The sequence below is a fragment of the Lissotriton helveticus genome, chromosome 3_1 (assembly GCF_964261635.1).
Source record: "Lissotriton helveticus chromosome 3_1, aLisHel1.1, whole genome shotgun sequence".
NCBI classification, from domain to species: Eukaryota; Metazoa; Chordata; class Amphibia; order Caudata; family Salamandridae; genus Lissotriton; species Lissotriton helveticus.
In genome coordinates, this window is record NC_136061.1 from 1,304,300,482 (window position 1) to 1,304,316,477 (window position 15,996).

Below are 15,996 nucleotides of genomic sequence, written 5' to 3' on the forward strand. Positions count from 1 at the left end.
ATGCAAAATTTTAAATTGAACATACTTGGTCCATGCAGTGAAACTGAAGAGACATTTATAGTATGTAACACATATATGAATTATTAGGAAAAAACACTTACATGCACCATAACTTCACATGAAATTAAATGGAGATTGAAAATTGTAATCTTAAGTACAACAAATAGTATAACAAATAGAGTCTAACCGTCAGAGAAAAAAGGCAAAAACAAAAAATGAAACATGAAGAAAAACACACATATTGACAACACATATTAACAATCAGTCAAACGAGAGAACCAACAATAATGCTGCAAAATCCCCCAAAAATATTGAATGAATACATTTCTATATTGGTCAATATGATTAAAAAAGGTGAAAAATACCTTAGCAACAGCATATTTAAAAGCAAAAATTACATTTATGTTTAGTGACACATTTAAAAGTATAATTTACCAGTCTCCCCTCCACCGGGGATTCTTGTCAAGCCTTCAGAACATAGGCTCTGCAAGACCTTATGCTCACAGAGAAAAGTTGTAAAAGGGGCTGGGAGAATCCCAACCAGTCCTCTGGTCCTACAGGTGAGGATTGGAGGCCAGAGAATGCACTCTCCCTACAGGTCGTTCCACCTCTTCCTTATTTTTTTCCTGTGTGCGCAGGTTGTTTGCTACAGCATTCACTCTGTCAAATATGCTGGCCAACATTTGCCTTACATGAGCTATAATTGTATTTTGGACTTTGGATCCAAACAATTGAGTCTCTACTCATATAATTGCATCCGGATCACTGAAATAATATCGACTACCAAAATATCGACTACCCAAAATATTGAGGAAAAAATATCTACAACCAAAATATCGAGTTTGTATGTACAAACAGGTAAGTACAAAAATATCGAGTACAAAATATCGTTTACAAAAATATAGTTGTAAAAAATATCGACTTTAATAAAAACAATGTTTAATTACATTAATATAAAAAAGTTAATTACTAAAATATAATTAACAATACTTAAAATACCTTTTAATAATTAAATAATTAATGAAAGTAAAAAAATAATATTTTTTTAATCATATTTCTTAAAACATATATATATATAGTAACAAAATTTAATTAAATAATAGCCAATATTATTAACGTACAAATACAAAAGAGTAAAAATTACTATTCCCACTGCAAAGAGTGCAACAGTGGATATATGACGTTACAACGCAACTTTTACAACGCACTACCCTTACAACGTAAGTATTGGTAAGTATATAATATTTTTTTTAATTTAAATTATTTAAAATTATTTAAATATAATTTAATTTAATTTCATTTCATTAAATTAAATTAATGTAAAATTAATTTTACTTTATTTTTACACTGTACCCCTGTACGCCAAAAACCCAAAACTGACCCTGAACCCTAAAAAAAACCTTTACCCAAAAACCTAAAACTGACCCTGAACCCTAAAAATACCCCTTTACCTAAAAACTAAAAACTGACCCTGAACCCTAAAAATACCCCTTTACCCAAAAACCCAAAACTGACCCTGAACCCTAAAAATACCCCTTTACCCAAAAACTAAAAACTGACCCTGAACCCTAAAAATACCCCTTTACCCAAAAACTAAAAACTGACCCTGAACCCTAAAAATACCCCTTTACCCAAAAACTAAAAACTGACCCTGAACCCTAAAAATACCCCTTTACCCAAAAACTAAAAACTGACCCTGAACCCTAAAAATACCCCTTTACCCAAAAACTAAAAACTGACCCTGAACCCTAAAAATACCCCTTTAATTAAACATAATTAGCAATTAATCAATTAAATTAAATTAATTACCAATTACATTTTAAATAATTAACACATATTATTTAATTACCAATTAATTAAATATTACTACCAATTAATACATTTACATATTTAATAAATAATAATTAAATTACTTCCCACCCTATTCCCCTATAAACCCACAACCCACTACAGGAAATACATTATTTTAATTTACATAATTAGCAATTAATAAATTAAATTAAATTAATTACCAATTAAATTTTAAATAATTAACAAATATCATTTAATTACCAATTAATTAAATATTACTACCAATTAATACATTTACATATCTAATAAATAATAATTAAATTACTTCCCACCCTATTCCCCTATAAACCCACAACCCACTACAGGAAATACATTATTTTAATTTACATAATTAGCAATTAATAAATTAAATTAAATTAATTACCAATTAAATTTTAAATAATTAACATATATTATTTAATTACCAATTAATTAATTATTACTACCAATTAATAAATTTAAATATTTAATTAATTATAATTAAATTACTTCCCACCCTAATCCCCTATAAACCCACAACCCGCTACAGAATAAAATTACTCAATAATTTAAAAAATATCATTAATTAAAAATAATTATAACATAAAATGACACTTTTCACACATATTATAACATAAAAACACTATAAATAATTACATATTATTTAAAAAACGATATTTTTTACTATCTAGATTATATACTTGGATATTTTCACTTTCTATATTATTTACAGTCGATATTACTTCACTTACCTTAAAAACGATATTTTGGCTGTCGATATTCTGTCCTGTCGATATTTTCTCCAAACGATATTTAAAACTCGATATTCTGTCCAAACGATATTTTGGAGTCGATATTATGTCTGTGTACCAATTTCATCCATCATGACTGACAATTCTCTTTTGGAAAACATGGATTTCTCCTCCTTCCCATTATGAAACGATAAACTTAAATTATTGTACTTAGAATCCACAAGATAACAAATAATAAAAAGACAAAATGAACAAGAAACAGGAAAAGCAAAAAAGCAACCTGACTTGACTGACACAGTGCTCAGGAACAGTGTTGTGCTGCAGTGGAATGGCAAAGGATCATGTTCTGTAATGTAGGGTGTTTTATAGTGTGGTTTGCAGGTGCAAACAATTTTCAAATCACTTCAGGTGTGTGATGCCAGCATCCAACCCAAAGCCACAGGAGTAGTACAATGTTGAATGCGTCCCGTGACAAAATCCCTCTGTCGGAAATCCACCAATAGGACAACACCAGTACAACTGTGAAATCTGAATTGGCCAGGCACATTCTTGCCACCCTGACAAAGACGGTGTAATGTTAGCTAGCAGAGGAGACTGCTGTGTTGACAGCAGTAAGCCATTTACGTGACAAAAAAGACTCTGTCAAAACAGATGGCAGATCAGCCAGACGACATCTAAATATTGTGGCCGGAAATCTGTCAGCTCAATAAAGTACTTCTAAACTCCCCCATGGAGGTAGAAGAGAGTCCAGTCAAGATCTAAGTTAGGCCCTAAGGGTTTTTTGCTTTGCTAATAACTTTGGCACCATTTGACAAGTCTTCACAAACTTTTCAAAAGTAGTTTGCCACTCACTTCAGCTGCTCTATAAAACGTTTCAGGGTGATTTGTTTGGTGGGGGATGAGAAAAAGGAGGGGTTTCAAAATGTGTTTTACCCATGCAATTTACCATAGGGATTTTGAACATGACTACAGCCCAAACGCCAAACAGAATCATGCCAAATTTTGCAAAAAACTAGATCTTGGTCTCCAGAGAGATCTATTTTTGTTATTTGGTATGAATCCCTTCAATAGTCTTTGAGTAATTTAAGAAAAAAGAAATATAGATATCTAGGGATGCAGATCTTCTGTGGATCTGACAGATCTCAGGCTGAGATCTCATTGTCTGCCAACACTTCAACCAAGAAGTGTTGGCAACCATCTTAGGACTGAGACTCGTCCTAGTACTAAGAAAAAAGGAAAAACAAAACCATAAAGGTCTCCCACACATGTTCTCTATATGGCCCGAGTGGGGCAGGTCTTGATGGGGTTTACTATACAATAAAATGGAGGCTGGGGTGTGCAAGGCCACCCTCCACAGCCTGGTTTTGACCCCAGAGACCGCAACCCACGAGGCCCAGCCAAATCAATTAGGCAGGAGGGGGCTGCTCTGCTGCTGGGACCATTGCCTCACTGGTGCCAGGTGATGCACTTTAAAAGGAATGGGGCAACGAGGCCCCCTTTCTGGAGCTTTAATGTCCCTGGGGACCGACACCCCGAGGGCCAGCTCCTGCTATGTCTCGAGGTGCCCACCCTCAGAATATAGCAGTTTCCTGGTGCAGGTTGGAAAACCTCTGTTTGCTCTTGCTTGGTGGGAGCCATTGTAGGCTCTGGTCAAATGAGAGCAAACAGTTAGTCTGTGCCCAGTTAGCAGGAGCATTGAAAATGCTGGGAGCGGACTTTTCATCTGTTTTGAAACATATGAGAAAATTGCCCATGATGCAGGGAGCAGAATTTGTTGCTGCGCCCTGTGTGCAGGAGCCATGCTGGCTCCCGATGGCGGCAGGGAGCCGGTGTAATGTGACTTATACTTTCGCAGGTAAACCTGTGCTTTTGTTGCACAACATAACCATCAGACTGCGCAAGACTTATTCTATGCACACCGTGCAGATATGTTAGCCTTGATCCGGATAGTTTACAGTGCGCCATCTGTACCTTTAACTTTACAGGGCAACAAATGAATGTGCAACATCAGGAAATGACTCCCCAAGGACAGTATGGTCACACATCTAGTACTTATGGACACCAAAGGAGATGCACAAGAGATACACAGTAAAGCATTACAATATTTATTGAATCATTGTGATTCTTGAGAAAAATATGTGTGCTGCAATAATCAATAGAAGGAAACAGAATAATGTGATTAGCATTACTAGAATGGTGAAAAGATTAAACAGTTCAACTATTTTGCTTATTACAGAGAATATATGCTTGCATATGTTTCCACAACCTCCACCTACTTCAAAACACTTTCAGATGGTTTCCCACAGAATCCACAGAGACAGTCACCCATGCACTTATCACCAGTAGACTGGACTACAGCGAAGCACTCTATGCTGTTATCAACCAGAAACAGCTCAGGAAACTACACGTTCAAAACGCTTCTTACAGACTGGTCCTTCGACATCCCCCTCTGCAGCCACATGACACAACACCTCCAACAACTCCACCGGCTCCCTATTGACAAGACAATCACCTTTAAGCTCTTCACACATGCTTACATAGGACCAGAATATCTGAACCACCGCCTCGCCTTCTACATACCTGTCAGACAACTTTGCTCCTCCCAACTCACCCTGGCCTCCGTCCCATGGATTTACAAGACGAGAACCAGAGAAAGATCCTTCTTCCACCTCACCGCCAAGACCTAGTACACCCTACCTCTCCAGCTCAGGCAATCCGTGTCATTGACACAGCTCAGGAAGGACTTATACTTTCCCAGGTAAACCTGTGCTTTTGTTGCACAACATAACCATCAGACTGCGCAAGACTGATTCTATGCACACCGTGCAGATATGTTAGCCTTGATCCGGATAGTTTACAGTGCGCCATCTGTACCTTTAACTTTACAGGGCAACAAATGAATGTGCAACATCAGGAAATGACTCCCCAAGGACAGTATGGTCACACATCTAGTACTTATGGACACCAAAGGAGATGCACAAGAGATACACAGTAAAGCATTACAATATTTATTGAATCATTGTGATTCTTGAGAAAAATATGTGTGCTGCAATAATCAATAGAAGGAAACAGAATAATGTGATTAGCATTACTAGAATGGTGAAAAGATTAAACAGTTCAACCATTTTGCTTATTACAGAGAATATATGCTTGCATATGTTTCCACAACCTCCACCTACTTCAAAACACTTTCAGATGGTTTCCCACAGAATCCACAGAGACAGTCACCCACGCACTTATCACCAGTAGACTGGACTACAGCGAAGCACTCTATGCCGTTATCAACCAGAAACAGCTCAGGAAACTACACGTTCAAAACGCTTCTTACAGACTGGTCCTTCGACATCCCCCTCTGCAGCCACATGACACAACACCTCCAACAACTCCACCGGCTCCCTATTGACAAGACAATCACCTTTAAGCTCTTCACACATGCTTACATAGGACCAGAATATCTGAACCACCGCCTCGCCTTCTACATACCTGTCAGACAACTTTGCTCCTCCCAACTCACCCTGGCCTCCGTCCCATGGATTTACAAGACGAGAACCAGAGAAAGATCCTTCTTCCACCTCACCGCCAAGACCTAGTACACCCTACCTCTCCAGCTCAGGCAATCCGTGTCATTGACACAGCTCAGGAAGGACTAAAATACCTGGTCTTCGACTGTACCTCCTCACCCAGATGGATCAGGAGCCCCCCTCAGTGCCTTGAAACTCTCATGGGTGAATAGCCGTGCTTTGCAAAACCCTGATTGATTGATTGACTGTAATATATTTTACTTCTACCTAGCACATCCTAATCTATTATGTCTAGGGAGAGTGAATCCGCCAAATCTCTTTAGGGTGATCAAACTCCCTGTTACTTGTGGATACGTGTCATCAGGCTGCCTGTCTTGTTGGAGAGCTGGCAGCATCTCTAAAGTGAGGTGAACAGGAAACAGCTAGGCTTGAATTCCAGCTTGGGTCAGCCTCTCAGTGCCAGCAAAATACTCCTCTGTCTAAACAAAGAATCAATGTTATTTATATAATAAATATCATCCATGCTACAATGCTGAAGTTCCAGTCAGTTTAATAATGGTGGGTAACCCAATATACCCTTGCGGGCTTGGGCAAATGCTGTGATTAAAAAGGTGCCGGCAAGGGATTTATTCAAATCAAAATTGCAGAACTCAGATTAACAAATTAATTGTATCAACTTATCTAGCCCAACCTTATTGGAATCTGTACACCATTTTTTCTTTTTCTTTATCTTGTTGTGGCATGAAGGAACAATCAAGTGTTTTAAAAACCTATTGCTGTGAGAATATGTGTTTTTAAAATTACATTTCTGTGCTCTTACTTGTTTTCTGGTCGCTACTCCCCGGTCCACCACAGCCTGTGCTGATTGTGTGGAGGGAGGCTTAAGCGACACCACTTCCTGGTTGTCCCATCCTGGGCAGCCATCTTGGGGAGGTTGACGGGCTAGTCTCCCCCCTCGCCCTCACTATTTTAGGGCGGGAATATTGCGCGCACGATCACCTACCAAACGAAGATCATAGCGCTAGCGCTTGAATGTGACCAGGATTTCTGCAAGCTGCTATTTCGTTTTTAACAATTTTAAAAACCTATTGATGTGAGAATATGTGTTTTTAAAATTACACTTCTGCAAGCTGCTATTTCGTTTTAACAATTTTAAAAACCTATTGCTGTGAGAATATGTGTTTTTAAAATTACATTTCTGTGCTCTTACTTGTTTTCTGGTCGCTACTCCCCGGTCCACCACAGCCTGTGCTGATTGTGTGGAGGGAGGCTTAAGCGACACCACTTCCTGGTTGTCCCATCCTGGGCAGCCATCTTGGGGAGGTTGACGGGCTAGTCTCCCCCCTCGCCTAATCTATATGACCTCTTCCCACCCCGCGCAGCGGTGACGCGCAGCGGTAGCGCCGTATACGCGCCGAAGAGGCGCCAAAGAGAAGCCAGTCTGCGCCAGTCCGCGTCCAGACGCTTCTCGCTGGCCCGGGTCTGGGGTGGTGACCGGCACCATGGTGGGTACTCGAATTGCCTATAACTCCACGAGGTTACACTCCTTACGTCCCCCCGTCAGTCTTTCCTGTTGCCATTCTGTCTCCCCAGCTAATATCGACCATCACTGTAAACATTGTACATGGAGCACCTCCCGCCCATATAGCGACTCCCTCCCTTTGGGAGAGACTTGGAGAATGTATCTCCTTAATTGCCGGTCGCTACCCAAACATTTCACAGAGCTGCATCTGTTGATCGATGAGCTTAATCCTGACGCCCTATTTTTAACGGAAACTTGGCTTCAGATTGACAACGACCCGTCCTTAATATGGGCCACACCTCCAGGCTACACACTTAAGCGCCTCGACCGCCAATCGGGGAGAGGCGGAGGCCTAGCAATTATATACAGGGACAGCTTTAAGTGTCGGGTCACTCCTAATTCCCTGCTGACTTGCGAGAGCTTACACTTTGCACTTGATCTCTCCCCTACCACCACTTTTTCTGGTATTTTACTCTACCGCCCACCGGGTTCCCTGAATAATTTTATCACTCAAATTACTGATCTCACTGCCAACGCAGTCTTGACCTCATCTAACCTCACCCTGCTTGGGGATTTTAACATCCATTCAGATGACCCCCAGGATATGGCAGCTAATAACTTGCGTGCCAACATGCAAGCGTTAGACCTCTGCCAGAGAGGCCATCAGGCGACCCACAAGAAGGGACATCTCCTTGATCACATATACAGTAATACCAACCTTAATGTAGAGTCCCCTGTTCCACTGCCTTGGACTGATCATTTTTTGATACCGTTCACCTGGCTTTCTAACTCCTGTTCCCCCCGTGAGGCCTCTACCAAGTACATGGGCAGGAAATGGTCCTCACTTCCCCTCACCGACTGGACATTGGCTCTCACTCAAGACCCCCCGAGAAGGGCCTTGACCCCTGCCTCTGCTTCTAGCAACTTTGATCACTGGATCTCCAGCACCCTAGACCGAGTTCTTCCCAAACGCCCCTGTAAACTCATCAGAAGACCTAAAGTTGCACCCTGGTACACTCCTGCTCTGAGGTTATTAAAGCTTGACTGCCGCAAACTAGAGAGAGCGTGGAGGAAGGACCATTCTCTGTCTAGGAAAGATGATTATAGGTCCGCAATAAGGCTCTATAAATCAGAGATTAAATTGGCGCAAACCTCCTTCTACGAAGGGAAAATTAGTGCTGCAGCCAACGCGCCTAGGGAAATCTTTAGGATAGCCAAGTCCCTTATTTCACCCCCGGCTGAGCGTCCTACTGCTGAAGGGGCACAAGACCGCTGTAATGAGCTAGCTGCCTTCTTCTCCAAGAAAATTTCGACCATATACTCTTCTTTTAGTAATCCTACGGTCAACGCCCCCTCCGTCCCATCTAAGCCAGCTGATTCTCCGGCTCTCTGCAAACTGGATATAATTCCGCTTCTTGATGCCGGCAGCCTGGATAGATTAATTTCTAAAGTTTCTTCCGGGTCTCCCAATGACCCGGCACCCCCCCGGATCCTTGTCAAGGCACTGGACGTTATTCGTCCTGTCATCCTGGAAGCCTTAAACACCTCCATCGTGGCCAGGTCGGTCCCACTCCCCTGGAAGTGCGCCATGGTGAGGGCGCTTCTCAAGAAGCCCTCCCTGGACCAGAGCAACTTGTCCAACTATCGCCCCATTTCGTTGCTCCCCTGGCTGAGTGAACTGCTGGAGAGGCACGCCAACAATATCTTAACAGACTATTTGGAGTCCAACTGTCTGTTGCGTGCCTCCCAGACAGGTTTTCGCCCTCAACATGGCACAGAAACCGCTATGTTAGCGGTTACAGAGGAAGCAAGAACGACTTTGGATCGGGGAGGAAAGGTGGCCATTATCCTGTTAGACCTTAGCGCCGCGTTCGACACGGTGAACCATGCCACGCTATTACACCGACTGGCGGGCATGGGCGTGTCGGGCGCGGCTCTAGACTGGCTTACCTCCTTTCTGAGTGAGCGCTTTTTCCAGGTCTTCGAGGGTGAGATAGTCTCTCCCAAACACCCTCTCAGGTGTGGGGTCCCTCAGGGCTCCTCCCTGAGCCCGACCCTCTTTAACGCCTACATGGAACCTCTGGACAGGATAGTCCATCCCTTTGGTGTGCGTATAGTCACCTACGCGGATGACACGCAGCTTGTGGTCTCGTTAGACCACGCAGATGGATCATCCGACACCTTAGGCCCCTGTCTAGAGGCTGTTGCCAGATGGATGCAAGCCTCCTGTTTGAAGCTTAACGGGGAGAAGACAGACATCATTCTACTCGGAAATCCCTCCCCGTCTGCTCTTGCACCCGTCTGGCCACCATGTCTTGGCGCTCCTCCTGCCCCCAAGTCCCAGATAAAGAGCCTCGGGATCTGGCTTGACACCGCCCTTGATTTCTCGGTCCAGGCTACTAAGACTGCCGCCACTTGCTTTGGACTAATGAGGATGCTCCGGCGGGTGCTCCCTTTGCTCCCTTTCCAGGCGAGGAGGACCATGGTCCAGGCCCTGATTCTCTCTCGCCTGGATTATGGGAATGCTCTCTACCTAGGAGCACCGGCTTCGGTACTGCAGAGGCTTCAGGTCACACAAAACAGTGCGGCCCGCCTACTGTTCAATCTCTCCCGTCGGCAGTCGGCGAGGAAGGCTCTGAAAGACCTCCACTGGCTCCCAATGGCTGCCAGAGTGCAGTTTAAAGCTTTGTGCATTATGCACAAATCCTTTCACCGTGTAGGCCCAGCGATTCTGCACCCTTTGGTCACGCCTTATGTCCCAGCACGCCCCCTTCGGTCTGGTACCTTGCAGCTGGCCACCTCCTCTAAAATTAACAAAGCCCGTTGGGGTGGCCGCTCTTTTTCCCATTCGGCGACCAGACTTTGGAATGCCCTCCCCTTTGCCATCCGAGGAAATAGCAACCTCCTCTCATTCAGAAAGGCCTTGAAAACGCATTTGTTTGCTAAATCCTGCTGATCTGCCCCGAGCCTGCGCTAAACCATTTTATCTTCAAGCGCTGCGAGGCCCTAGGGCAGTTATGCGCTATACAAATGCAATTTTTCATTTCATTTCATTTTTCAAGTGAAAAGAAAACTTAAAATAACAACAGCAACACGGGTAATCTTTTATATCAAAAAGATTGTTTTATATATGTAAATACTTATAGTTTCAAAGGGTACATATCATGACTTAATCACAGATTCAAATGCAGAAGGAATAAACAAATTGTCCTACTTGACATATGAATAAAAAGTCCATTCAAATAAATCTAAAGTCAAATGACTCCTGTTCTCTTTACAGTGAGGATCACTTGCATAATTAAAAACCAATGTGGAAATGGACTTAGCAGTCGACGTTTTAGTCTTTTATTCGTGACTTTCAAGACCTTCTTCAGGACACGTTTTAGTCTTTTATTCGTGACTTTCAAGACCTTCTTCAGGACAACATGTATTTAGATGTAACGGTGACCCCCTGTATGGAAATTTCTTCCCGTCTATATTTCGAGAAACTTTCCTTCGTAGTTTATGGTACTTTTCTCAGTGCCAAGTAACTTCTTACTTGCAATTGAATCTCCAAAGAGTCTTCACGGAGAGTAATACTTTCGATGCTCCACAGTCTTTCGAAATGCACTGACGCTAAAGCAGCAAAGTTCAAGTCAGGTTGCTATTGTTTTTGCTAATGTGATAGCTGTAACCGAACGGTCAAAACAAATAACAACAGTTTGCGTAATGAACTTAGTCCTTGCACAGAATATTAAAGGTATTAGATAGTGTGCCTATGAAGTAGAAGTGGAAGCAAAAGCTGAGTTTGAAGAATAAAATCCAGTATTTGCACGCAAATGAATGTGTCAAATTTCACTGTGTTTTAAGGAGAGAAGGCAACTTAAAAACGTGAGCATGTAAAATGGCGCTCCAATCAGGGCCTAATGTAACCACATGACACTGGTAGGGACAGCGGGGGCATTGCAGCTCCCACCTTGGCCCTCAACAATAATGAAGTGGATGCCCAGGGTGGGTTCCAGGACACACACCCTATATTGGCCGGGTGACAAGGAAGGTAGTGGGTGGAAGGGTCATGCAGGGAAGCAGGAAAGGATGGGGAGATGGGCAAGCAACGACGGGAGAAGACTGGAGAAAGCAACAATGAAGGGATGAAAAATACCTTAAAGCAGGATCAGCAACAGAAATTAATGTGTCATTGTGGAATGCAACTGGTGAACACTTAAAGCGCTCCAAAATCAGTGGATCGTGTTTGTGCAGTGGCAAGATGGAGGACAAAGCGAGTGCTCTAATACTATTGGATAGTTCAAAAAGTGCAGGTCATGTTTTAACAACTTTTTACGAAATGCATATGTTTTCATACACCACATGCATTTTAGTGGTATGTGTGTTTGTGTACAACAGAGCATATGGCAAGACAGAGGATGGAACAAGAACTCCAATACTATCAGATCGTACACATCTTTTTTAAGAAATGCACTTATAAATGTACAGGTACATGCATATTTGTGGTATGTATATACGTGTACAAGGGAGTTAGACTGAAAACAGAAGTACTCTAATGGAGTTCTGGAAAACAAAGAAAAAATAGCTGCATGAGCACGGAGCAGTGTTAGGAGACATGTACTTGTTCTATGCACTATGGGAGGGCCAAACACAAGAATGGCATGACGAATGGCGAATGGCACCAAAGAACATTAGAGTGACAATGAAGTTTACCAATGGTAGGAGATGGGCAGCCTTTAAGCCCACCGATAGAACACCTGTCTCTTCGAGACAGCGCATGTACTGTATAGGTGAGCAGCGCATGTCTGTCTAACCGAGATATAAAAACAATAGTTTTCGCACTGGCGAAACCTAGTAGCTGTGCCAAAGTTTACTGTATTTAGAAACGGGGAAATTACATGATTTATCTGTAATCATGAAATGTGAAACTGAGGCCGAGGCTAGGGAAGTGATGTGACATCCTTTCGGAAAAAGGATGTGGCATAAGGACCACAGCTGTCGACTATTGAGTTGGAAAATCTGTTTCAAGTTTCGGCATCAGCTTAACATCCTTGATTTTGGGCAAATCACTTAATATCTCAGTGCCTACAAAAATGTATGTGTCCTTGTGTAAAGTAACTGGTGCTAATGTAAAGTGCTCAAATATCCTTGGATGGTGTTGGCGCTATATAAAACTGCACCAAAAAAGTAATGTGTTACTGTAAAGTGCTCCAATACCTTCGGGTGGTATTGGCGCTATATAAAACTGCACAAAAAGTAACTGGTGCTAATGTAAAGCACTCTAATACCTCCAGGTGGTGTTGGCGCTATAAAACTGCACCAAAAAGTAACTCATGCTTATGTAAAGAGGTCAATACCTTGGCGTTGTGTTGGTACTACATAAAACAGCACAAATAAAAAGTAAAATACAGAGTTGGTGGAGGAGGGTATCTGTTTAAAGGAGTTAAGTGAGCTAAGCAGCGATGGACAGGAGGACAGCAAATGCGGGCAGCCACAAGGAGATTAAGGGATTTGCATGTAATAACAAAATGTGGAACTGAGGTTGAGGCTAGGAAAATGATGTGGAGCCCTCTCGGGAGAGGATGTGGTGTAAGGGCCAGAGCTGCCGACTATGGCAATAGGAAACCAGGTTTGAGTTTCGGCATCAACTTAACATCCTTGATTCTGGGCAAATCAGTTCATCTCCCTGTACCTAGAAAAGGAAATTTGTTCTTGTGTAAAGGAACTGGTGCTAATATAAAGTGCTCCAATACCTTTCAGTAGTGTTGAAGCTATATAAAACTGCACAAAAAAAGAACTGGCTCTAATGTAAAGTGCTCCACTAACTTCGGGTGGTCTTGGCGCTATATAAAATTGTACACAAAAACAGAAGGAATCACAATGTTTGGCTGGTTTAGAATAGTGAACATGAGGAAATACATCACATCAGCAACCACATTAAAAAGATTACTTTTGCTATGGACACTGTGGGGCAGGTAGACCTTGATGACATCAGAACTCAGCCTGGCATCATTGAAGAAAATTCAAGTTAAACAACAATAGAGCACGGAACCACTTTACCGGTGAATGTGGAAAAAGTAAGAAAGTGTCCAGATGGGAGAAATTGAAAGAAGTAGCGTCCCACTCTTTGAAATGAGAGGCAAAAAGATGAGACACGAACAGTTCAATCATTTCACACAGGAACAATGTGGTTATGCAATTACAGCATAAGACACATGTACTTTAAAAGCTCTGACATGCCCTGTGATAACGCCTACCTGATTCACTAAAGGTCTGATTTTCCAGCTATAAACACCGTTGCGAAACAACCACATATGGCACACACACACACCTAGTACACACACACACAGAAAATAAACAGAGACTACAGATGTGCCAAGTAATAGTAGCCGTGTACGCATGCTCCAATTAGCACGTCAGCTACACACTAACAGGACGTTAAAAGGCAGAACACCACCACTCACAAAAAAAAACAGACTACTTTGAGGGTTTAAAACAGTGAAGCAGTCATGGCAGAGGGTGATTTGTGGCTGGGGCAAGCTCTGGGAGGTGAGAGGGAGCATGCAGAGACAGGGGAGAGGAGGTGGGGAAATGGAAAGCAGCAACAAAGGGAAACGCAATCATGAGAGGGGTGATCTGTGGACAGGGAATGAGGCTGGGTGGGAGGAGGCAGAACTAGTAAAAGCATGAGCACTGCATAGCAAAAAATGGTACTAAAAACGGGAGCAGTGGATGTTTGCAAATACTTGGGCCATGCTCTGGGGGGAGGGATAAACACAAGAAAAGGCATGACCATGCCTCCCAGGGACAAATGGTGACAAAGAATATGAGACAGACTATAGAGCAACCAAATAGGAAGCCTATGGGTGAGCTGAAGCCCATGAATTAAACACACATGTCTCTTCAAGACAGCACATGCTCTGTCTAGCCGAGAAATACAAATGATATGAAATTCTTGATAACGGTAAATGCATCATTGATCTATCAGAGTGCAATCTGTAGTGACTGCTATGAGTGGAGTCAAGTTCAAGAAGTCTTTATTCGATTAGTTCATCATAAAAGACATAAAATACAATATATACATACATGTAAAACAGTTAAAAAACAAGTATTAAATCATTTATAACTAATCAGCTTCTTGTACAAGTATACAAACATTTTATAAAAAGGTTTTAATACAACCATAAATCAATTTCAAACGAGTATGTAATTCAGTTGAAACTAATCAATTTCTTAAACCAATATGTTAAATTCTACATAAGGGCTCTAATGCAACCATAGGTCAGGCGGTTACCAAGAACTAGGCTGTCACCATTTGAGTACCTTTAATAAGCCTGCTTCTAAGCACCCAAGCCCAACCTAAGAATTTGGCAACCCCAACAACAATAAGGGAATCTAGGTTAGTTCTTAACAGTCTAGTTGCTTCCACAGCCAATCGGGTACCCAAATGTCTACAGACCGGTCTAAGCCATTTGGCTCTTGGAGCAGAATATAGAGGGCATACATACAAAAAATGATTCAGGCTCTCCCCAGTACCATAACACTTGGGACAAAACCCCGTCCTTTCAGTTCCCCACTTTTTAGTAAACTCCCCAAGGGGAAGCAAGCCGCATCTGAATTGAAAAAATAATTTGCGGTCCAGGGGTTTAGTTATAGTGTCCCAATACCCTTCTAACTTGGGCACATCCTTATGTACAATAAACAAGCCGGTAAGGCTGCTGGTGCTTGATTTCAGGTACATATTAAGAGTCACCCAGTCCCAATAACATTTTTTAAGGTCCCTTTTAGAAGGGAAAGTGGCTGACTCAGGTGAGGACCACAAAATGCCAAGACCCAGTGCAAATAAGGTAGCCTTAAGGTCTCTGAACCAACCAATATTCATGGCACCAAGACTATTTTTAACCTCCTGACATGCTTCAGCATAATAGTGGAATTCAGGTGTTGTCCACAACCGACGCCAGAATGCCAATGGACGAAGTCTTGCTTGGTCCACCACCGAGTGGCACCCAAGATCATAAAGAAGAGGAGTTAAAGGGGTCGACTGCGGTAGGCCTGTAGACATTCTTAGGAATTTATTTTGGGCTTGTGTTAATGGATTCAGATTACTGCCACCCCATAGTTCCGCACCATAGAGGACTGCTGATAATACCTTCCCACCATAGATCTTCATAAGCGGGGACATTGGCCTCGTAAATGAGCCTTTATGCTCCTTAATCAGCGCCCCGCCCAACTGTTGGTGTTTCAAAGTCATGAGCTCAATCTGATGGGTCCAGCTCAACGTGTCACTAAAGGTAACACCCAGGTAGGTGAAGTGCTTTGTTTGCTCCAGGGGGATATCCCCCATGGAGACCCTGGCGTTTATTTGCTTGTGCCCCCTCAAAACCATAAATTTGGTTTTCGACACGTT